Source organism: Hipposideros armiger, unplaced genomic scaffold (assembly GCF_001890085.2).
Source record: "Hipposideros armiger isolate ML-2016 unplaced genomic scaffold, ASM189008v1 scaffold_109, whole genome shotgun sequence".
Taxonomy (NCBI): domain Eukaryota; kingdom Metazoa; phylum Chordata; class Mammalia; order Chiroptera; family Hipposideridae; genus Hipposideros; species Hipposideros armiger.
This window is the reverse complement of record NW_017731459.1, coordinates 1,912,632-1,938,846: the sequence shown is the minus strand read 5'-3', so window position 1 is coordinate 1,938,846 and position 26,215 is coordinate 1,912,632. Positions and strand designations below refer to the sequence as shown.

General features: G+C 38.0%; 1 protein-coding gene across 6 annotated transcripts in view; it reads left to right on the top strand.

Moving 5' to 3' along the window:
- The window catches only part of ARPP21 (cAMP regulated phosphoprotein 21), a 450,043-nt gene that overhangs the window by 275,908 nt on the left and 147,920 nt on the right, over positions 1-26,215 (top strand). Inside the window, exon 1 of one of the 6 annotated variants that reach the window (XM_019647225.1) lies at positions 13,913-14,264. The exons of 1 other annotated variant lie outside the window; for it this stretch is intronic. The gene's annotated coding sequence lies outside the window, so the exon portion shown is untranslated. Of the gene's footprint in view, positions 1-13,912; positions 14,265-14,959; positions 15,618-17,365; positions 17,637-18,088; positions 19,007-26,215 lie in introns of those variants that run through there. 4 more of the 6 variants (XM_019647224.1, XM_019647228.1, XM_019647227.1 and 1 more) reach the window with 4 other exon arrangements.

Below are 26,215 nucleotides of genomic sequence, written 5' to 3'. Positions count from 1 at the left end.
GGATCCGAACCAGGGCCCTCTGGCATCCCAAGCGAGTTCTTAACCATCGCGCCACTCGGCCGGCCCTAGACTGACAGTTTTAAAGATGTGTACTATACACATTAGAGCAACCACTTAAATTTTAAAAAATAATTTTGGTAATAAGTCATTAAAAGAGATAAAATGTATTATGAATATATTCAATTAATACAAAACAGGCAGAAAAGGTAGAGAAGGGAAAGGAAGAATAGACAAGATAAGTAGAAAAAATAGCAAGGTGATAGACTTAACATAACCATTATCAACAGCCACTTTAAAAGTCAGTGGTCTAAGCACCCCATTTAATATCTAAAAATTTTTAAGATGGAATGAAAGTGCAAATAATTATATGCTGCCTATAAGGAATGCATTTTAAATATAAAGACACAACTAAGTTAAAAATAAAAGAAGAGAAAAAAAGTTATGCCATGACAGCACCGGATTTAAAAACCTGTAATAACTATCTTAAATTAATATCAAATAGATTAAGAGTAAAAAGAGAAAAAATTAAGGGATAAATAATGTAATTCCATGATAGTGAAGGAGTCAATTCACCAAGAGTACATAACAGCTCCAAATAAGTATGTGCTTAAAAACAGCTTTATAATATATGAATCAAAAACTAATTGAACTGCAAAAAGAAATAAATCCAAAACCAGAGCGAAATTTTAATACCCGTCTCAATAACTGATACAGCAAGTAGATAGAAAAATCAGTAAGGATATGGAAACCCTAACAACAGTATCAGCACACGTGACCTTATTGGCATTTATAGAACACAGCACCCAACAAATGGCAAAATACACATCTTTTCCATGTGTACATGGAAGGTTGATCAAGACAGACAATATTCTGGGCCATAAAACAATTGTCAATAAATGTAAACGATGCCTTCCCTTATATTGTGGGACAGGTCTGACCAAGTCATACTAGTGCCTTTAGACTTACGGATACGGAAGTAGAAGAATGGGAAGAATAAGGTAATGGAGGAAAGAAAAAAATAGGTTAGGGTGAGGACAGAAAATTTGGGGGAAAATCTGAAAGGAAAGAAGCAATAGGCAGCTGTTTAGGAGTGATGGAAGTGGGTTTGAGAGAAAAAGATTTTAAATAGTGTTGGTTGGATTGTATATTCTGTTAATGAAATTATCCAAATAAACAACTTAAATTATTTTGAAATCATTTTATCATCACTGGACTGGATCACATACTTCACAGAAGTTTTATATCTAAGACTCTTACAAACTCTACCATAACAACATAGTTAATATGTAATTAAAGAATCTTGCAACTGATTCTTTGTATCTTTTTGTTTTTCTTTTTACAATTACTGAAACTTTTCATGTGCCTGGTAATTTTTCTCACTTCACCACTTCTTCTCTATGTTTATCCAGAAGGAAAGGCCTTTTCAGAAGTTCCCCCCAACAAGCTTCCCTTTATGTCCTATTGTTTATAACTGGATAACGTGCCTCCCACTCCCATGGCTACAAGAGAGGTTTAGAAAATACCCGACAGAAGGCCCAAAGATAATTACGAATGACTTAGATAAATTGGATTTATCATCTGGAGCTTTGCCACCCTGAACAAAATCAGGCATTTAAAAAATATCCAGGAGTCTCTATAGATACGGTAATGGTATTAAACACTTAAAATACTTTAAAAATTTTTGGCATGATATCTGGATTTGAGGGTCAAATATTTAAATAAATGTGTTCATTCAGTAATCAATAGAAACCCATGGAGTGTTTATTAAAAGATAAAATTGTGTTTTTGACCATATAGTAGTCTTAGTCTTCAAAAGTTAAACATGAACATCTTCTGTAATCTGACAAATTAACTCTGAGGATGTATCCTAGAAAAACTCCTGCACAGTAAGTACAGTGAGATAAATACCATTATGTTTATAGCATCTTTGTCTAAAATAGCTGAACATCAGAAACAATGGAAATGTCTAATTATGGAAAAATGTTTAATCACACCATGGAATATTATATAGTAGTGAAAAGAAATGAAACATGGACAAATCTTACAAAGAAAAATATTGAGTTCAAAAGAGCATGTTTAAGAAACTACATCCAGTATGTACGTATTTTTGTGTCTTCATAAAACCCTAAGAAATAAATCTGAACAACATATTGACTTGAAATGCATACATATATGTGGTGAAGCCATTTAAAAAGGAGCACGATGAAACAAAAAACAAGATAGTATGAAATTTAGCAGTGAAGCTATAGGATAGAACTTTGGAGGTCATAGGTAGATTTCAATAGTACTGATAACATTTAGATAACATTCTGGATAGTGCAAACTTAGTAAATTGAAAAGTGTTTGATTATTTTGCTTTAAAATCTCATACTTATTTCATAAATTATTTTGTATGTTTCAAGTTTTTTATTTTTAAATCAAAATATGAAAAACTTTTTTTTTCCACAAATCAACTTTTTGTCCTGTCATAAAAATCATACTCCATGGTTTTCTTACTGACAGATAATTGTGCCTGAATGTTATATAAAAATAAAAACAGGGACTTATAAATAGTGAAGAAGGGAAGAAAAATAAACTCCATGAAAAGATAATTCAATTTTGCCAATCCCATATTGGGCTTGATGCAGTCAGTGGAATAACAGCCATGTCCATATCTTTGCATAAGAAATATTGGATTTAATAATTACACAGGAAACATGATAGAGCTTCTAAGGCCAACAAGGAGGGGTGTGGAAAATAATGTGACAGAAAATTTGGGGCCGGCCGAATGGCTGTTGGTTAAGAGCTGGCTTGGGACACCAGAGGTCCCTGGTTCAGATCCCACATATGAGGGCCAGTGACACTGCCCTCTGCAGTTAAGATGCTGAACAACAGCTCAACCTGGAGCTGGGCTACCGTGAGTCGCGGGGACAGTGTAGGCTGCAGCCCCTGCTGCAGTGGGTTGCCATGGGCTACCGTGTGTAGCCAGCAGCCAGCGTGAGCGGCCAGCAGCCACAGTGAGCGCCGGCGACTGATCTGCCTCACCCGGGAAGAGCGCAATGATGGTGCCAACTCGGGCCAGTGAAGCAACATCCTCCACAACTAGACTGAAGAATAAAACAACAGCAACTTGTCTGTTCCCCTTCCCCCAATTTCCCAACTAAAAAATAAAGTAAAATAAAAATTAAAAAAAAGAAAATTTGAAGGCATCCATTTTTCTAATGCAAATTTTTCAGCTTCCTAATTGAAATTGAGTGGTACAAGATCCTTTTGTTGACCCCCATACAGAGAATGTAGCCTGAAAGAGAAGCCCCAGGTTTAGACCCCTCAGTTTAAATATGGAGCACAGCCCTTTCCTGGTGAGTAGAGATTCTTGAAAGACATTTTGCAGTGTATCTAAGGGAGCAAACTTCCAGAACAGTCAATTTCTAAAGACCGGGTACCTAAAAATGAACATTGAGCAATCTGCAAGGCAATGACAATGAGAGTAAGAATAATTAATGATGAATATTATTCTAGTGACACCTCACCAAATAACCCCAGAGGAGATGGACCCAGGCCACACCACAGCAGAAGCTGTGTACCATGCAACCCAGGTATCACAGACAGCGGCAACCATGCCCTTTGAATATGTTGCTTTAAAAACCCCTGTGTTCGCCGCCATTTTCCACAAGCCTCTGGTCATGTTCTGTTTCACTTTTAATTGATGGTCTTTAAAATTCGACCCTATTGGAGAGCTGCCTGTATAGACACATTACTCTCTACCAATGTGTATTTGTCAATGGAACAATTTGGAGTTTTTCATTCTGTGGATTAGTCCCACCTTCTTTACCAATGTTTCCTTTGGGTACATGGAGACTATACCCATTTCCTTCTGAATTTTTATGGCTTTCTCTTTGAAATCTAGAGAAAGACATGTAGAAGACTGACTGTGTTCAATACACCCTATGCCAAGGTTGCTATAACATCCTCTTTGTCAACTGATTCCCACTAATACATAGAATTGGGCCTAAAATAGGCTTTTTCTACTCTTAAGAGATGACATTGTCACTGGGGCACATCAAGAATTTATCGGGTGTACTACTTTTAGGCAAATGAGACTCCCAGCAATAGAAAAAGTGTGTGCGGTCCCCCATGACTGCTGTGTCTTCCCCTTGTGACAGTTTTATGATCAACACCAGGGACGCAGCATCCATCTGGCTGAAGAGTCATTCCCTCAGGGGTCTCCCTGCACAGCCCACTCTCTTTATTTCCGCCTAAATATTCTCTAGCCTGGTTCAATAATCACTTAGCAGGTGTATATATCTTTTCAACTCATAGCATTACTCCCCCTCCCCTAAAAGACCTGTAGATTTTAGACATGTTCTACTTTTTTATTGCTTTTTATTTTCCTATCATGACCTTTTTCCATTCCTAACTGTCACATGGGATAGCATATGTAGTTATGCAGCGTTCTTGTTTATTACTAGTGTTCATCCACTTATGTTCTCATTTATATCGGTGCTGACCTCTTCCATCCTCTCAGAACATCTTGTTCCTGGCCTCATTTTCCTTAACAAACTCCTGTTTAGGTTAGTAACTTCGTGTGTTCTCTAGTAAGCAGGACAGGTTATTCTGAAACAGTTTTATTTTTGTGTTTTTCTTTTCTATGCCAGAAATGTTTTACATAGGTAGAACATACCCAAGTAAAATTTTAAAACATTTAGATTTACCTCTTACCTTCTACTCAGGTAAGCTCATTAGGATGCAAGAAGTTTGAATGCCATTGTTAAATAACACTGAATTTAATTTATTTTTTAAGTAACTAGCAAAACTGAACATTTAAATATTATTTAGTAACAAATTGTGATGCACCCCATAACTATTGCAATATTCTGGGATCCTGACTATGGTGAATAACCACTGATCAAAAAGAAACATTCTGAAACATTTTTGTCTTAAAATGAGAGACCAGCTTGGCTTTTATCCATCCTATATTGGTGAATAGATCCAGCAGGAAGATGTACAAAACACTTCAAAAAGCCCTGAGAAACGGTTCCTCTGTTTATACACATGTACTGAGAGGGTTTAAGTGTCTACTGTCATCTAAGCCTGAGAGCTGCTGAGATAAGATGCTTTACTTCTATTCTTGACAAACTATATTTCCTAAAATCTATCCACACCAGAGAGGTTGAAACAAATATGCTTGTGTTTCAGAGAGAAATATCAAGGTTTCAAATTTCAAAGGAAGATAAGGTATGTAATAAGTATAGTCGCCAAAATGGAGACAGTGACAGATAATGTAGTCAATCTCCTTAATACCAATTTTAGCTCCATTTTCCCAGTCTTCCTTGACTATAGAAGATGGACAGGGAACAGTTAGTTCCCTGTGTGACAGCCTAGGCTCTCTTACATCTAGACATGATTATGATGAGACAACGTTCTTGACAAAGGGATCTAAGCAAGAGAACCTGAGGATGATGTCTCTTCCCCATCCTCAGAATCAAAATTTGGTAGATACTTTTTTTCTTCTTCATCTTCCAATTTTCCTCTTTCTTCCTTCATGGGACTCAGTATTGAGACCTGCTTCCTGTATGGTGGAGTAAACTCCTAACAGACAAATTCTCTCTGAGATGACAGCAATAAGCTGAGGGATGAAAGACAACAGATTTTGGAAGGAGGTTATTCTTGATTTAAAAGACTAGCATGGCTTGAGTTAAACATTTTTTTCATGGCTGGCATTCTGAGAGCAATCAAAAGTCAGCCCTGGATGGCAACGATAACTCTGATTTTAAAATAAAAATATCCATAAGCTTAATGATTGGAAGGACCACTGAAAAGTAAGGAAATATTTCTGGGAAGGACAGATCCAGAGAAAAGGAGCCCCAAATTTTGTCTCTAAACTCTTGAAATCTATAGCTGATCCCTGAACCACAAATGCACGAAGCAGACTGTGAGAGTTCCAGTTAAAAAGACCAAAAAATGATCTAAGATAGTAGTTGCTGACTTTAATACTGTGTGCAGTTTGAGCCCAATCAAGTTAATTACCTGCTTAAACAAAAATATCAAGACTCTTCACTGGACCATAACAGAACACAGAATCTCCACTTTGTAACATTTACGTGATCCATGACACAATCCAAAATTGCTTGCTATACCAAGGTGCGGGAAAATATTACCCATTCTCAAGAGAAAAACAAAGAAGTCAATGAAGGCCAACCTCCAAATAGCCCTGATTTTGGAATTTGTAAATGACTTTAAAGCAGCTATCATAGCCAAGCTAAATTAGCTCAAGGAAAATACACTTGCGTGTACTTACAATGAGTAAAATGATAGAAAACCTCCGTAAAGAAACAGAAACTGGAAAAGAATAAAGTACAAATTCTAGAACTGAAAATAATATCTGAATTTTTTTAATTGCTGGATAAAGTCTCTTTTAATTTATATATATATATATATATATATATATATACACACACACACACACATTCTCAGTGGGTGGTTTAATAAGTACACCAAACATATTGTAAAGAAAAATGGCAAAGCTAGATATGAGAAAATTATATAGAAATCTGTGCAGATAAGAAAATTTTGTAGAGAAAAAAGCTCTAGCTCAATACACAAGGTCCCTAGTAAGAGAAATGACAACAAATTATACAACAAACCCTGAAATTTTATTTTTTAAAAGACATCCAGCTGTATGGTTTTAAATGAACCTTGACTACAATACAGAAAATACACATGTACAATGCAGAAAGCTTGAAATGAATGTAATATATATTAGCACATTCTACAGTCTCTATTAGTGACAAAATAGAATCTAATGGAAAATAATTGATAGATATAAAAAGCATGCTTAATCATTGAAAAAAGAACAATCTATCAAGAAGAAATACTATTTGTAAATTTGTATCTGTCTAACAAAACATAATAAAAAATGCATAAAACATAAAGTGATTTAAAAAAATCAACAGATCCATAAGAATAATCGAATATGTTAATACAATCCTCTCAGAGGCAGATAGATCAAGCCGATAGACTTGAAAAGATAATATCATTTAAAAAATATATAAACAATCTAATTTTACAAGTTTGAACTAGTAGATTTGCATAGAACCCTCTACTGAACAAAAAACATGCCTTGTTTTCAAGAACAAATGGACTATAAACAAAAATTGTTCATATCCCAAATCCTAAATAAGATCTCAACAAATTCAGAATCATTGAGTAAAATGAATTAAAATTAAAACCCAATAATAAAAATGGGCACTCCCTGAAAAATAATACCTTTACAAACTAAAAGAGACAAAAATCTGTAAAATAGTCCATGTGATAAAAATGATTTATAATGGGAATTACAATATAGAATCAAATGATAAGAAAGACCTAATAGTAAAACTTTTGTTATGCAGCTAAAATGTATTCAGATGAAAGCAAATATATATTCTTAAATGTATATGATAGGAAATAAGAAATATTAATTTTTTGAAATAGTAAAATTTAATGAGCTAAGCTTTCTCCTTAAGAGGCTATAAAATAATAATTGAACAAACTCCAAAATATTAGAAATACAAACATAGGACTTACTAAAATAGAACATGTAGGGTTTTTTTTTAAGCTGTTTTTTGGGAAGAACTAATCCAAAAAAAAATACTGGCAATATTAATTAAAAATAGGAAGAGATGGTATAGTTCAACAACTTTAGAAACTAATAATGCCATACCTAGAAATAATATGGATCTATACTGAAGGACATCAAAAAACCAGCTGAAAAATAGAAGAGATCATAATATTCATTCTTGGGAAGAGAAAGAAAAGATGTCAGTTCTCCTCTAATGAATCTATTAATTCAATGCAATGTCAATAAAAATACCAATAAAATGTTCTATGAAAATTTCTAGGCTATTTCTAGAATACAAATGAAAGACAAAAAGTAAAGTTAAAAAATATAGCCAGAATAATTATTAAGAAGAGGAACTCTCAAGGGCCGGCAGAGTGGCTCAGCTGGTTAATAGCTCGCTCAAGAGTACTAGCTCTGAGCAACAGTGGATCGATTCCCGGCCCGAGCTGAGCGGCTGCTGGGCTGCCAACAGGTGACAGGTTGGCTCAGCTAAAAAAAAACAAAAACAAAAACAAGAGGAGCTCTCACCCCCCACCCCTCACCCAAAATAGTGTGTGTGTGTGTGTGTGTGTGTGTGTGTGTGTGTGTGTGTGGTGATGGATGTCTTAACTAGATCATGGGAATACTTTCACAATGTTTACATATATCAAATCACCACTATGCACGCTTTAAATGTCTTACAATTTTGTTTGTCAGTTATACCTCAGTAAAACTAAATTTTAAAAAAAAAAGGAAAATGAAATCTTGGTTAGACAGTATCAATCCTTAATATAGCACAGCACATCAGTGATTAGAATAGTGTGGTATTGTTTACATGAAGACTTAGTGCCATCATCTCATTTTAGAACTTTAAAAATTAAAAATAACTGAGGCTTTAGGGTAAAAACAACTTATTTGAGTTTCACAGTGACTTGGTAGCTGATTCAGGACCAAAATTCTGTTCTCCTGAATCCCAGGCCTGGCCTCTGCGGTACATGTTACTCTCTTATATGGTGTTAGACTAGCAGAGAGTTTATAAATCAGGGAATCTAGGTTGTGCTGTGGTTCAAACAATCCCCAAAATTCAGTTGGTTAAAGACAGTATTTTTTTTTTCTTGCTTAGTTTATATGCCTGACATGAGTCAGTGTTGAAATCTACTCCACACGGTGACTCCAGGACCCAGACCGATAGAGGCTGAGCATCATGTAACTAGACTGGCACTTGACCTCACCTGTGGCCACTTGGGGGGTCGAAAAGAACCTAGAGAATTTCATGGAGGCTTTTCATGGCCCCAGCCCAAAAATGGTATGTATCAGTTCCATTAACACATCACTGGTGAGACGTTGTCACATGGCCCCGCCTGACTGCAAGAGGCTGAGGAGTGAGATGTCTTATCTGTCTAGGAAGGAAAGAACCAGCTATGATGAGCCCTGGATTGCACTTACATGGAGCAAAGTGAAAGTAACTGAATTGTCAGGCTGATGATTCTTACATGATTCTTTCTCTCCCATTGAGGCTTCCGGTGTTTTTATTACATTCCTGAATGCCTGTATCTGTACCCTCATCCTAGGAGTTGAGGGATAAATATATGATAGTGTAAGTCAAATCTGTGGCTTTGGCTCTCTGTGTGGTTAAAATGATTAACAAAGGAGGAGGATTGAAACAATGATTTGGAGGCTTGTCCATGGTTGCCAGGAATCTGCTTTGTTTCTGGAGTAAAAGAAGGCAGGCCTGCAGTTGACCACATTGTAACTTTGGGGCCTAAAAGGACTTACTCATCTCCTCAAATATTTATCTTTTTTATAGGGAAAAAACAATGTGTCTGGTGCCTGTGTTAAGGGAAAAATCTAAAGCAAAAAGATCATTAGTTAACATATATGATTTTTATTTAATTCTCTTTTCTTAACAAAAGTGTTTGCCTTAATTTAATATAATTCAATTAAAAATACATAGAAAAGTGTTTCATATGTTTGAATGGTATATTTATTTTTTAATCCATATGATTTACACCAGGAAGGCAAAAGATTAGTAATCAAAACAAAAGGTATTCAGAAATTGATAGAACATCGTATAATCTAGTATTATGCCAAAATGTCAAATACAGATACTTTTGAAGAGCAATTCACATTTTAAGGATTTACCCTAAAGGGATAATCCTCCAATTAACAAACCACACCTACCAATAGCTTTCTCTTATGTATAACACACACATGTTTTGTATTTAATTGGCTACTATGCTGTCGTAAATATATTGATACAGTCAACGTCATAGGAAAAAACCCCATGACTTATTCTCGAGTAGAGAGCAGGGAGCCAATTATAAAGTAACATGTATTTTGCAATCCATTTATACAAAATATAGCCATATATTTATGGATATATATGCACAGAAATTGGCTAAGCACAAAAGTGATGGCTGTTTGGGTGGTGATATTTTGGGGATTTTAATTTTGATTCCTTCTTCCCCTCCGCCCCCCTGGGTTTTTTTTTTTTTCACCGAGTAGCTATAGATTTTGCAAATATACATTTATTTTCAAAAGAGAAAAACAATTTTTTTTAAAAGAGTAGCTTTGGAGAACAAGTTGTACATACATTCATGCAAAATTACAAATCTGCATATTCCTTTTTTTCAGATGCTGGGTATTGGCCCACAACTGGGTTTCCAGTAAAATCTTAGAACTCTTTTGAAATATTAACACTGTGGATATGTTTTACCTTTTAACCATACACACACCATTTTAAGTTACAATTTAAAAATGTAAATGTCATATATTTCAGTAGAGATGGATTGTAGTTGTTTTATTCTAGTGCCTAATTCATAGACCTTTCAATATTAGCTCATTGTTGAGAAGCCACATATATTATTCCAAGGTCTGAATAACTTGGTAACCTTTGTCTTCCTTTGTGTGAAAAAGGGAACAGTGTCCATTATGGAGGAAAATGCTATATTTCAGGAACTGAAGTGTAAAACTGGAGGCAGCATCACACACAGTGCTTTGGCAAATGTTAGGTTATGCTCTGATTCATCCCTTACATTTGGGGGGGTAACATTTACTTCTATTCTCCCCATATATGCTCCTGATGCTTCTGCTTTCAATTTTGGGCTCAGTCGCTAAAAATGATAAACATCTTTTGTGGGTTCCATAGGAAGTTGAGAACACTTCATGCTGCAGACGGTCCTGGAGGGGACTTCTAACACAGGCCAGGTAGAGAGGGCCTGCAGGACATCCTGCCTGCACACACCTGCTCTGCAGTCAGACTTCCTGCGTCTGTGTGCTCTGCTGCCTGCCGCACATGCCTCAGCTGTGCCAGAGCCACGGGTCCCTCAGGGAAGCGAGTGCAGGAAAGAAAACAACTCTCGATGCTCTGGGGGCCAGAGGGACAAAACCTCCAAATACTAAGGATGTGTCTAAATGCTGGTATTTCTATCCCAAGAGATGAGGGAAAGGAATATGCTATTTGGTCAACAGCCTTTCTTGTCTCTTGATGCTCAGATCTTTTGGTGACGGGTTTCCTAAACCTCTGTGTAGTTGTGTCCTCCTGTGTCTTCTGATTGTCCTTCCTCTGATTTAGATACATCTTCCTGCAAATACAACACACATTCATTATCCAGGAAATGTCTTGGTGTGCATTCTCAGCAAAGTATCACCGTCTGCGTGTGCAGGCCAGTGTTCATTTATGGTCTGCCTGTGAGAACACCGGGGGTTCATGGAGACAATTTTCTTTTGCTGTGCACAGCACACTCCAGAGGGAAACATGGCTGCCCGTCAAGGGATCCGTGCCATCCGAACATTTGGTTGCTCGTCTCCCAAGTCCTCTTTGTTTTTGATCGTGACATTTCTTCATGCTCAGATGCATACGTGATGTAACATTCTTTGTTGATGTTCTGAAATGTGCTTTAGAGTTATTTTGGCTCAGCACAAAATAAGAATGGGGAACTAAACTTTTCTGGTTGAAATGCTAATCCTTTTTTTCCCCTTTGATTCCCCTGCCTTTCTGTACGTGCACATTTGTATGGCTTTCAACCCAAGACTAGTATTTAATAAAACCAAGATTGTTTTGTTGGGAACAGGGCAAATGAGAAGCCTCTCTAGGGGATCTGTGGGTCTTTATTGTGGTGGGGGAGAATACCCTAAAGAGGAGTTTCCTCGCAGCCTAATTGTTGGAGGAATGATGGAAGTTCAACAGCATGGAAATTCTACTTCTCGCTTCAGCTGAAAAGGTGCTTATAAAGGTAGTTGGGCGATTTTAGCAATTTGCCTTATTTTGAAAATCCAATTTGGAAGCTTCATTAAAGGGCACTAATTTAGTGTCTTAAGGGAATATGTGTTTAAGGGAGCTTGTCGAGACAATCTTAGATGTTTGCCAGTGTGTAGGTGAGCTCAACTCCCCAAGCTGGGGTTACCTGGTTACATGCAGGCTCTTTCATTTCAAACATGATACCAAATAAATTCAGAAGCACCCAGACCAAGAGAATACCAGCACCACTTTCTCTTCCCACACTACCACCATTTCCCACCCCTAAAGTTAGAATGCTCTCAGTGGATAAACACTTCTGTGACTGGCATTGTGAATCTGTCACCCAGAGGCCCAATAAGGCAGACAACAGTTTTAGTGAATGTAGTGGTGGTTACTGTAGGACAGGTCAAGGACCTTAAGGAATGATAACTGTTTCAAATCGTTTAAGGAAATACAAACACTTTCCGAATGCCTAGAAGAATAATTTATTGTTCACTGCCTGCCCAATAGTCCCAGAAGTATATTTCCGTCCCACATTGGGACACAAAACTTAAAATTGGGCAGCGGAATGTTAATTATAGACGTGGCCTCAAATAAACTTGAGCCTTTTCCAGTTCCTAAATGGTTGACAAAATGTTATGAGAAAAGGTAGAAAAATTTAGTTGAAGCACATTAGTGTTGTTCATCTTTGGGGTGCCTCCTTTTTTAACTAAAGGCCAAAGTCCATGAGAAATTGCAATAAATGTTGTCATCAGTCTTGGCCATGCACTATTAAGATATTGAAACATTTTGTCTTATTCTTTTACATAATCTCTGGAGTTTGTACTAAGAGTACTGATGAGTTCACCTCCCCCCACACAATGGCTGTTAATTTCTAATCCAGTTTATACCCTTGAGTTCCACTTTTTTTTTTTTTTTAGTGAGCTCTCAGAGTAAAATCTGATTCATTCTAGGAAGACTTTGTGTTAAGAGCAAGTTGTTAAGGTTTCCTGTTAGTAGATCACCATCCGTTCAAGAGATGCTGATATAGAGCATTGTCCAGAAGGAAAATCAAGTACACTGACCCTCTTCCCAGGGAGTCCCAACTTACGGCACAGCACAACTCAGCATAACAATTTTCCCCAAGGAAAAGCAGGTTTTTTAGGACATAATTCAAGATAAAGGAAAGGGAAAAGAATTAGAAATACTTTTTTTTTAACTTTCCCTTGAATTCCATATTTCTGAAAGGAAGAGGAAAATGCCTGTCAAAACGCTTTTGGAGAGGACTGAGTAGAAATAGATCAACGTAAGGGTCTTGAATTCCTTAGGCTTCATTTGCTGAAGCCTCATTCAGCATATTCATTTATATTCTAGCAAACGCTGATCCCCAAGGGAGACAGTTTCTAGTATTTGGAAAATACAGTAATTATCTATTCATCAAGGACCAGTACACTCTTATCCAAAATTTTTTCACAGGATTTTCTAGAGCTACACATATCATCTGCGTGATATTTATAGTTAATATCTTAGCATTGATGAACATGGCTACAGCTGTTGACATTACAATTCTATAAAAAGTGGAAGGCACATCCCTTACTAAATCCGTTTATAATGTCTGTCATTAGAAATGGATGTCAATAAATGAGTAAAAGGATGTGGAATTTTTCATGATACAGTTTATGCTAGTTATTTGTTGTCTATTCATGGGATTACTAATTGCAGCTGGTAAAAGTTGATTTTCTCCTCTCTAATTTATTATGGAATTGGGCGTTCATTGCACCAAATTCATAGTTATTCAGCGTCTACATTTCAGAAACTGAATTGTTGGATAGTGTCAAAATGAGCTTTGGCAATCCCATGCAGGCGTGCACAACTATAATTTTGCTTCACATTAATAACAACCTAGCAAAAAAGCCCAGCAACAAATGTCTTGCTCTCAGCTGGAGGGCAGAAAGCCAGAGTGATATATCTTGGCTGGTGACCTATAATGTTGGAAAAGTAAGCTCTATATGCTCTCAGGATGGGTGGGCGGTATTCCGGAAATGTATTCCCATTCCTCCATGATTTTTTTTTGTAGTGTGTGCCCTGAGACAATAAGAAAGAATTACAGATAATAAATATAGCACATCTCCAGAACAAATGGGAAATGCAGCGCTTTTATTTCTTCGGATGTCAACTCTGTTCCCTGCCCCACGCCCTGCCCATGGTTTCTGCAGCACCTCGGTGATTCTAACCAGCGCTCGGGTGGGCAGCGGTCCGGGGGCCAGTCACCCACACGGATTGAACTTGACGCTGCGCGCCGGGACTTTTGGTCTTGCTCAAAGCCGCGAATCTCTGAGAGCTCTGAGGCTACGGCTTCATTTGGGTGGAGTGAGGTGTTATTGTGGGATATTCTCTGCAGAGTTGGCCTGGAGAGTGAGCGCCCGAGAAAGGGAGCTGAGCAAGGCTTTGCCAAGTGTCCGAGGAGTCGCAAGGCGCCCGGGAGCGGTACGATGGAGGGCTCTGGCACCAAGGGCGGTGCGCGCTTGCTGGCGGGGAGCCGGGAGGCGGTATGGAGGGGCAGGGGGCAACGTGCCAGTTTTCTCTCTGATTAATGATGCTCACGCTGCCGTGCGTGGTTCATGCGCTTTGTCTCTAGCCTTGGGGCTGGCGGAGAACAGCCAGGAGGATGCATGGCACCGCGCGCGCCGGGCACACCCGGCGGGTCCCGGCGCTCCGACTCGGCCAACTCTGGCCTCGCCCCGTGGCAGAGAGGCCCCGGTACCCGTAAGCGCTCAGCCGCGGCCATCTCCCGGGTGTGGCCGGTCAGGGGACTGGAGTCTGCAGCCGGACCAGCTGCGGGGCCACATGCTACATGCGCGTTGCCTCGGGCCGGGACAGAGACCGGACGCAGCCAGGGCTGCAGAGAGGAGCCAGGCACCGCCCCCAGCAACAGTGCCAACCGCGTGGGAGGGCAGAGTCGGGTGGAGGGTCAGACAACGGAGGCGCGGAGTCAAGAGACGCGGAACCGGGGGACGGACCGAGGCTGGCCGGCCCTGGGTGGGACTGACAGGCTGACTCAGCCACGGACAGGGGGAAGCAGCCGGACAGCTCGAGACGGGGAAGCGAGCAAGAGGAGAGGGCGAGGCAGGGGAAGGAAGAGAGAGAAGAGAAAAGAAGGGGGGGGGGGGGGAGGGAGAGAGGGGGAGAGAGAGAGAAGCGTGCTCTTTCCACTCCAGACGCCCTCCTCTGTCCGAGCAAAGCGGCTGAGGGCACTGCATGGGAGAGGGAGAGAGATGCGGGCACAGAAGACTGCAAAAGGGACCCCGTATTGCTAGTGGGACCGAGAGATGAGGAGAGACAGACAGACCGACTCACACACGGACTGACAGCGAGAGTGGCAGCTCCCAGAGCAGAGCGCAGGAAAGCCACAATCCCGCGCTGAGCTGCCAGGCTGAGAGACAGACGGTCAGACAGACAGACGTGCAGGGGAACAGACAGAAGGAGCAGACAGGAGGCGGGAGTTCGTTCGTTCCCTGCAGCCAGCCGGGCAAAGAAGGCTGCGGCGGCGCCCCCGGAGAGCGTCCGGAGCAGCGATAAGCAGCAGGGGCAGCGGGGTCGCTCGCTGAAGCCACCAGCGTCGCCGCAGTGGCGGCCGCCACAGCCTTGCAAGGATCCCAGCCGACAATGCAGAAAGCTCGTTTTGAACTAGCAGTTAAATAAATCGACCCCCCTAAAAAAAAGCCAAGCTAAATCAAACAAATCCAGCCAAATCAATCACTGAGAAACAATATTAATAAAAATTAAATTAAATCAATCAAGGCACCAAGACGCTGGGGGGATATCCACTGTTCGGTCAAGGTAATAATCAAGGTCTTCCGACGTGAACATTGCACGCCTTTTGTGATTTTCTTTTTTTCCTCCTTTTTGCCATATATCTGTGCTTTTCTTTCTAATTGTTTCTAGTCTGTATTTCTCCTTTGTGTTTGTAGAAAGCTATTGTTATATTTGTATTGTGTCTTTATGTTTCGTCAAAGGAGGGGTAGACTCCCCCTCCTCCAAATGAGGCAGACATGGGAAGCTGGAAGAGAATTGAAAAAGGCAGTTCTCTCCATCTGGGAAGTCTACAGAGATTTATGCAGGTATCAAGGTAGCAAGTTCCAAAGGCTCTATTTCATTTGAAAGAGAGCTCTCCAAGGGGCAAAAAGTTGTAATCTGTTTGTTTTACTGGCAGGACTTGGGGTCCTGGCTCCCAAGGGGTGTAGGGAGAAAAGAGATACTCCCATTTTATTTTCACATGTTGGAAATCTGTGTTTCGTGGCAAACTCCAAGTTTAATGCCTTCTGTGGCAGGTTGTAGATATAGTGGTAGAATTGAGTTGAATTAGACAGGTGTTTGAAAGTTTCTTAGGAGGAGAAATTGACTCACTCCATGTTTATGCATAGAAACAGAGCTGGAGTGAATGTGGTTGCTGTGGGCTGTGCAGGCTCAGTACTTGATCACCCCCTGAAGATACAGGGTAAGGACAGAGTCCTAGCCTAAAAGGAAAAACAAAACTGGAATTGAAAGTTAGAGGGATGGGAAACTACTTAGTACAATGCAAGGCTGGTAGAAATCACTTTCATGAGAATGTGTTGAAGTGCAGATACCCACTTGATTTCTGATTTTTTAAGCCTATGGGTATGACACTTCAGCCTCTCTCCACCAGAATGACGTTCCCCAAAGTTGAACTGAATCTGTACAAGAATTCACTCCAATGCTGACTAAAATCAGATGATTCCTACCTCCTCCTCATTCACTTTGGAGATCAAAATTGCTATGATTGTTTTAAGAAAACAGAGAAATGGAGATGACAGGAATTTTTTTTTTGGTAAAAGTTAGAAAACCTTTGACACACACTGTAAAATAAATGCACCTACTCCTTTGATCCTCTGTGCTTGTGTCACCACAGGGTTTGCATGTCTGAATAGGATTTTAGTTAATGTCATTTTCACAAAAGGCAGTCATTTGGAAGCCGAGAGTTGTAGCTATGTTTTGTTCAAATAGCCGAGTAATGTACTATCTCATCAGTAATTGCTTCTGCTGCTCTCCTAATGTGGATCCCATGTGAGAAATTATGTATGCACTCTTTTCAGGTTTATATGGAGTTTTAAGGTATGTATTTGTGTTCGATCCTGTATTTCCTTTTACATCGTGCTCTTTTTTATCACTTCAACTAACAATATTTTAAAATTTTCTACAGTTTAGTATATTCTTTTGGGAGTACACTTCCTTCTTGCAAAAGATACAAAATAGGCTAACCTATTACTATCCTTACTCATCAATGCTGTAATTTGTTTCAAAACAATTTGGGTCAAGTGCAATTTCTAAGGCATTTAGACTGCTATGCATACGTGTCTCACTGTACCCTGTCTGGACATGATTTATGTTATTTGATGAATAATATAACCAAGTTGCTGTAGATGAACGCCTGTTTGACAGAACACTTGGTTTTGGTGAGTCATATTTAAAGAAACTTATACAGCTCCAGAAATTGACAGCTTCTCAGTGACTTAATTTCACTACGTGCTGATTTATTTTGCAGTGTTCATCTCGGACCTAGACAGGTTTGTGTGTGCTGTTAGATTTGCAAATTGCTGATCTCCCAGTGACTTTCGCTCTGAGATCCCAGCTGAGTATAGTTACCTCGAGAACCATGGGTTAGCCCTGTTAGAGCATGCTCCACTGGGGAGCTCAGTGCAGTCTATTTTTAATGCTATTTAATGAAGGAGCAAGCACCTCACTCAGCAATAAACGAAGCATGATGGAAGACAGAGCAGTGCATGGTTATGGATACTGGAGAAGGATATTTGGAAAGGTACAGACTGGCTGCTGGATATGGTAATTTTAATGAGTTCTAATATATGGTACTAAGAGAAGTCAATTGATTTCCAGGAGAGATTTACACAGGGAGAGTTGGATATGTTTTCATAAATCTCTTCAGTAATACTTAGAAAGAAGACTCAGTAATTGGAGTGCCTTGAAACTTAAGGGAGATACTCACCAGGGAGTTCCTACATAAATACAGTTTTTAAGACAAACTGTCAGGTTCTTGGGTGGTAAGAAGTGCAGAAATGACTTCAGATTTTTATAGTATTGTTCTGGTGAAGGGTTTGGGACATGTGAATATTCTGGGCATAAAATAACTAACATCCTTCTAAGGTATTATAATTTGAAGCTCTGCCTTGTGATTTTTTTTTTCTCTTCGTTTTCTTTTATAAACGTGGAGTCTAGGTCCAGAATTGTGGCAACTAAGTGAAGCAGGAAGTTTTGATTGAACTCAATAGAATATTTGAGCCGTTTCTCTTCTTGCTTCAGATAAACATGATAGATTATCTTACTGAAGGTTAAATACTTTTAAAATGTACATAGAAGAGGCAGCACTGATCATTTTTGGAACGTAACAACGAGGGGGGAAATGTCTTAATATTATAGTACGTAAAACATAAGAAGCCATCTGTCTGCAGTGTTTGCATATATGCAGACCACTTGCCTTCCTGTAGAACATGAGAATGGCCAGTTAGAAAGCTCTCTGTTGTTCAGTTTCATATTAACAACCTACTATAATCAGGTTATGTCTTTGTTTAGAGTGCAGCTGATGAGGCAAATGCTTAAGTAGTTTCAAAATTAATAAACATAAGAGAAAGTGAGAAGTTTTTATTAAGTGGGAAAGTGAGTCGTATAATTATTGTTACATAGGGCTGTTAGAGCAATGTACAAAGTTGTTCCGGATTTTGCCAGTTTTTATCCAAAACATTAAAAACTACTAAGGGAAATACATTGCAAGGAGTTACTGTTATTTGTTGTTATTGTTTGTGTTTTCTACTTTGTACATCTAGAGGGAAAAGTAATCCACACTGGCTGTAATATTTCCCTTAGTGGTCATCTACCTTTCTCAAGATTCTCAAGTCAGTAGTCATTCTCATCTGAATTCAATGTGTATTTTGTCCATGGACAAGATAATTATAAGCTACATGAGTAGAGTGTGGAATGAGTCAGCCACTGAAGACAACAATGCACAACGTAGCCAGAAATGAATCTGATTGAATTCTCATTAGTATGGGGAGACAGTTTGAAGCCCATAAGTTTGGAAATTGCAAATGAACCATTCCTATATAAGCTAGTTTAATGCTGATCTGCTTTGTGACAAGATCAGGAAAGAATATGGGGCTTAAAAATGATGTCGACACTGAAAGCCATTTCTTCAAATGGTAAGTACTGGCATCATTCTAACTGGTACCACAGGGTTGTAGCATGTTTAGAAATAGGTGACTCTCTAATCAGAAAAAGAATTGGCTTCCTTAAAAATGCATTATCTCACCTGGAAAGTCCTGAACATATTTCAAGTTAGTGATGATGAACTTATAAAATATGTACTTCTTCTCTTTAGACAAAGGATCTTTATTTTTTAGGAAATCTGTGGTTTCCTGGGCTCTGTATTTCTGCTGACTTTGCTTTCTTTTATTTTTCATTCTAATATTTAAAGTTAAATATGATAAATGATTTCCTGCAGAGATATAAATAAGTGATGAAGAACTACTGAAGGTAAAAAAGAATATTAGCGAGATATACTCATATATGTGACTGGATTTGTTTTTCTCAGGCTGGCTTTGCTTCTGAATGTTGGTTTCCTTTAAGGTGTATTTATGCCAAGTTCTAATAAATTGATATTGTTCAGTGACTCGGAGTCTTATAATTTAAATTAATTTTGCTCATTCTGGATTAAACTTGGCCCTGGATGTTTAAAGCATTTATTACATAAATTTACATCATAACCATTTTATTTCTGTGAGAATTAAGTATGAGCTGAGATATGAAGTATGAAATTGTATGTAATATGCTTGGTAAGGAACAAAGTGCTTGAGACAGAGTATGAAGTTCATTCAGCAATTTTAAATGTTTGGTAGCACTGTTATCTGTGGTCTCAAAATCCTCTATATTCTGGTGACGTTTTCTTAAGGCACAAAATGCCCATATAACATTTTCAATGTACCTTTCCCTAAAATTACTGGGACATATCTGTGCCCTGGGCAATAGTTATTCAGGTAAACCAAAAAGTGAATTGAAATAATTATTTTGGACAATTGAAGGGATATTGAAAAACAAAAGGATTGACTAAAATATACCAAACTGACTCTACTTTCAAATTGAATCCTTGGTATTATGTTATGCTTTTTTTATTCTAGCTGCCTGCATAGGTCTTAGCATCGCCAGGTAGAGTTTGCTAATCACTGTCCACGGCCACACTCAATCAATAGTTTAAATTCCCCTACATACTTTTCCCCAGGAAATTTCTTCTGGTTGTTCTTTATAACCCCCAGCTTAATATACATGTCAATGCTACAGGTTATATAAGATTTTTTATAAGTTCTATAGTCAAGTGATATCTATTAGCATAAAATCACAATTGTGACTTATTAAAATGCTAAAGATTTAGTCCAGAACTGTCTCATTCAAAGTACATATTCATAAGTATTCCTCAGCCATGAATTCATACCACTCTTTTCAAGTCCTCTACAATAGTTCCGTATATCTAGTAACAGAAAATAATTTTCTCCAGACACAGGGGACGGGGGCCCACTAATCATTATCCCTTTTAAAACCAGGCCTCTTACCACATTCTCACATTTCACACTACTTCAAAAGGATACAGCAGTTCGTACATTAAAAATCCATTGTGGATAACACACAAACCATTAAGATTTTATTAATAAAATTGCTTCTCTAAATAATAAGATTGGTTTTAAGATAAATAAAAATAAAATATGGTTTCAATTGACAGGAAGGATTCAAGATTTTTAACAGGAAAGCAATTACGTCACTTTTTATACCAAGCGTGGTGGCAAATTTTGTAGAGATTTATTTGGCCCTTTGTGGTTAACGTTTCTACGCAGAATTACATAACATAATATACAGCCTTTTTTCTACAGGTTTTTTTTTTTATTGTTGAGACATATTCACAAAGCTTATCTCCTTAGATAAACCAGTAATCAATCCCTGATTCTCACACAAGCTAGGAAATAAGACTTTGTAATAGGAACATCCACAAGAACTCAGAGACTTCTCAGCCAGATTAAGTGCTGGAATTCTTAATGAATATGCTTTCTTTTCCATTTGTATTATCGTAGGTCGCTTCTTTATTACACACTAAATACTTGAGATAAGAACGAGGATCATATATAGGGAAACGAAAACCAAGGAATGCTGCTAATATATTTAGCAGATTTTCTTCTAATGGCCAAGATACAATCCTTACTTTAGTACAATCTAGTCTATAGAATCATATCTTAAAGGGGAAAAAAATAATGCACGTTGACGTATTTTGATCTAGTCAACATTGAGAACCAACAATAATTGAGGTAAAATGTTTCAAGGTCTTCAGAGAACAAAGTGGAACCATCAATTTCTGAAAGTTTGCTGGCCCTACAAGTCCAAATATAATACCTCTCGACATGTAAATCCGAAGGTCCAGCTATTATCTAATTGTTTAGTAATTTGAGTTTCTTTCAGACGATCTCACCACTATTACAGAGATCTAGAAGAATCAAGCCATGGGTCAACAGAGAGTGAAGGAAGGGCATGAAACTCACTGAAATTCAGGGGCTAAACCTAATTGTTTAACTTGTATTTGCTCATAAACTCAATGAAAAAATAAAAAGCTATCAAATTGCTTTTACAGCTTTTATAAAAAGTTATATAAAAATGTTTCTAAAACCACAATGTAAATCCTCATGGGAAGTTTCCAATATTTTCTGATAAAAAAAAAAATCTGTCCTCTGCATTGACATGTTTTTCTTAGCACCTTGCAGATTAATATGTACGTAACTTTAGTAGAAATTCCAGCATTGCTGGCACCTGCCTTAATTTAATCATTAAAAAGCTGTTGGACAGAAAATAAGTAAGTAGATTCCATATGACTGTGTGTCAGAAGCAAGATTTCGGCAGCATATGCAAGCTTTAAATACTCATAAGGTGCTTCTTTAAAACACGTTTTTTGTTTTGTTTTGTTTTTAAATGAGAGTGTTAAAAACCCATTTGATTGGAAATACAGCACTTCAGTTTTTGGAGAAAGAAGATGAATGTTTATAGTCGAATGATGACTTTTTAGGCCATTGTAGCACATCATTGGGTTAAAATTACTATTGAATTCTGTCAAATTAATTAATTGTCAAGACTTTGTAGTCATATCTATGATCTCATTTATTTTATCTGGCTTATAAGAATGATCTAGCTAACACTTTTAAATTACATAGTTTTATATTTGTTTATTTTAAATTTTATTAGATATGCTGGTATTGTAAGAATTTTAGGAAATTATCCAACATCTGTCATAGTACTAAAGATGAATTCAAAAGACCCATTGCAAACAATGAGTTGGTATTAATGATTCTTCAGTTTTTCCACTCCAGTGCTGCTTTAACTTTGGTCACAGCACATATTTCCTTTGTGAAGATTAAAATCTTACTCCACCCCTGGAATTTCCATATAATCACTGACAGAATTCTGGAAGAATTAAATAATATAGCATGCAATCATATCATGTGTTACATGCTGTTGCTATCTGCTTAAGCACAATTAAGCACTCTAACAACTGGATGCTTTAATATAATCATTGTTCTCCTCTGGAACTATGGATGACTTAGTTTTCAGTGGTTTTGAATTCTTTTTCCAGCGTCAAGAGGTGAGAGAGCATACCTAGTTACGTGTGAGAGAGTTTATACATTAAATATATATATATATATATATATATACATATTTTAGGAAAAGAAGATAAATATCCCTTTAAGAAGGATATTATTTTGTCACACAGATGATCGTAATGTCTGCATTATTGGTCAGATAAGATGAGGGAAGCTGTAGACAGAGAGATGCTTTGAACTTAGTGGAGCTTCTGATCAAAAGTCAGGTTCATGGCAGGATGGCTCAGCTACCAAAAAAAAAAAAAAAAGTAGGTTCAAAGTAACAGAGGGATGGTATACCAAAAGTATGCCAGGAGCTCATCTGAGTGGGAGCAGGTAACTATTGTTTGCAATGAAGGAAGGACTCACCGCAGAGATATGTGGTCCTCCATGGAATTCTACAGGTCAAAAAAAAAAAAAAGTGCAAAATTTGGATTAAAAGAAAACATCTGGGAACACAAGACCTAAATATGGTGGTGTATCCAAATCTCACTTCTCCAAAACTTACCTCCATAAATATGCAATTTACCACCCGAACTGCTGTTTCCTTGTGTTTGGCTTCTGAGCCTGAATAAATAACTATATATGTGTGACTGTGGCCAAGACTCTTAAGGCTCTCTGTGTTTCATAGTTTCTGCAGGTTAAATCGTGTCGTAACACTATTCCAATCTAAAGAAATCACTGGTGACTTTAGCAATTTTGTTAATTTCTCATCACTTCAATTTTCTCATTTATGAAGGAGGGTAAGGCCTACCTTGAAGGGTTGAAGCAGAAACAAAGTACCTGGCATGTAGGTGTTATTCTTAAAAAGAAACCATCATCTTCTCATACGAAAACTTTAGAGAGATTTAAACCTGATTTTATATATATCAATGAGACAAATCCCCCTTTAAAATTTTTTCTTTTCTTTTAGTAATTGTCAAGTTCTTTTGTTTCCACCCTATGAAAATCCGAATGGTTAAAATTGGAGACTAGCTTTACTTTTTCGGTGCCTATGAAATATCAAGGACCAAGCCAAGGCAGTAGCAAGTGCAGGAGGTGTCTATTACATAAGAATAACGACGTTTACTAAGGCCGTTACCTTCTGTCAGTCTCCCAGGGAAGGGGTGGCCCAGTTCAGATTTGTTTAAAAAAGGAACATATAGGTATGTCTTCTCCAAAGCGTTTTAATTGTGTAATTTCTACCATCTAAAAGACGTGGCTGAAGGAACGGATCATTGACTAGAATGGGGTTGGAATGGATCCATGGACACTGGGTGAGAGCCAGTGAGCAGTAGCTTTGGAGTGGATGGGAGATGGAAACAGTTTTCAACTTCCTCTGAGACCTGAAAGCAAGCAGAGCTTTGGGCTTGCTGATGGGCTTTCTGGCACTCCCACAGAAGGCTCGCGTTTCCTGTCTCTAAGCCCTGAGTGAGCTGTTTGGATGGGGCAGCTGATCTGGCCTCTGATCCTCCAGTGTCTGCATTTTTGTTGAACTGCACCTGTGTGAAAATGACCACAGGATGGGGCAACTGCTCTCACAATTGGGGTTCAATTAGTTGATTCCCCTAAGGAGAAGTGGAGTACCACAAGTAGCGTTCAGCACACAAGAGGGCGAGCCATGCAAAGCAGTAAATTAGTCAGATAATCGCACTTTCTTTTATAATTATAATTTAAAGATGAGCCATTCCTCTGAGGGATAGCACAATCAGAAAATTATCCAATGGAACTTCTCAGAAGGTACCTAAGGATAAATTTGTAAATGTTTGGTCTTCTAATAGCAGCTGAAAACCAAACAAAAACAAGGAAAGGGTAGACAGATGATATATACAGAGGATGCCAAAAAAGTGCATATACATTTTAAGAAAGGAAAACTGTATTAAAATTGTAATACTCAATATATACTGATAACAAAAGATAAATACAAGTCACATTTGACTTCTGCAGTTACAAGAGGTGCTCAAAGTGGTTACCATCAGCATCCAGACACTTCTGATTATGGCGAACTACTGCTTGAGCAACACTGACCATCCACTTGTATACATTTTTTTGGCACCCCCATGTGAGATATATATATATATATATATATATATATATATATATATATATATATATATATATATATATATATATATATATATATATATATATAAATTCACATGCTTAAATACAAGTCATTTAACTAACTCACATTAAGAAAAAAATAATTTAGCCCCAAAGCATATTTCCAAATATGTATTTCTTTACTTTCCTTAGCAATTCTTGTTTACACGTGGCAGATATTAAATCAGTTTCTTGAATTAAAAATTGACTTTTATATTGTTGATGCCATCTAAGATTCAGGATTCAAAATCAGCTCTAGGTCAAGTTTTAATTATATTTGTTTCCCTAAAGTTTCAGCTTAAGTGGGTTTGACATTTACCTTTCTGAAAAACAGAACAAACAAATGCATTACATGTACATTGCAACTGAACTGGAGATTATTTTGGCTCTTCCAAAGAAGTTTCTTCTTCAGATCTCAGGCATTGACTGGGGCTTCTACAGGAAAAACAAGGCCTCTAAACTATTCTGCTTAAACTGAATACATAGATCATTTTTCCGTCTCCATGGAGAGGGAATGAGGCAAAGCCAAGTTCACAAATAATTTCCAAATCATTGGTACACAGAACTAGAGACAGCTCATGTTTACTGGATGTATGCCTTTAACCATGGGGAAAGTGTGGGGAAAGAATCTACGCCTCTGAAGGCCTGGGCAGGGAGGCAGTGTTGGATGAGACGGCCAGGGTGGGGCGGGGGGTGGAAGAGAATACTGACAAACTGGAGAATTCTAGGCCCCTCTTCCTTCCTTAAGCAGAATAGCTCCAGCTTAGCAGAATAGCTCCAGCTAAGCTATAGGAGAGTTGCCTTTCTCTTCCTGCTGTAAGGAAATAGTGATAGGATTTAACCCGCTGAGGACCATTGAAAACTGGATTAATGTTTTACCCTTATCTGTAAAAATAATTTAGTCCAAAAGGAAGGGATCCAGCTGATTAAGGATGGAGTGGGTTTGCTTTCTTAATTTATCTCCTACATTTTAAAATATGCTAAGAGTGGTTCTGATTGAATGAACTTCTATTTACCCATTTACTTCCCAAAGAAACCCAAAACCTGGCACCTTAATTTAGAGAGATGAGCACATCCTGTTGCTTCTGTGAGACTGGGATATGCTTTAGGAATACATAGAAAGCAATAGATTCTGACACAGCTGGTATTCTCATCAGGAAGCCAGGAAAAAATATATTCTGGACCACACTGTATCAAGGTATAGGAATTTCTATGCATGTGAATTGAGGAGAGCTGAATTCTTGAGTGGCGGTCAGCAAGACTTATCTTTGCATCAGATACCATGATCATTTGTTTGTTCATTTTTGTTTCTCAAATATTTATTGAGAGTTTCCTATGTGTCAGGTCACATGCTCAATATTTGTGAATTTGGCTGTGTCGGATTTTTAGGCGTTTGGGAGAGAGAAATACATTTTAACAGTTTGAACAATGAATTGCATAATTGAGAATATGAGGAACCTCCAAAATGATAAATGGACAATATCTTGGATGATAAAGCAATATGAGTTAATTTTGACGAATGAGAAAAATATTTCTCTACCAGTTGAGTTGACTAGAAAGAATGACGTGGAGTATGCCTAAAGGATAGAAGCCATATTGTTTCCGGAAAACAAATGTGGAACAATGAGCACCCAGCTGGTGAATTGCTGGGGGAAACTT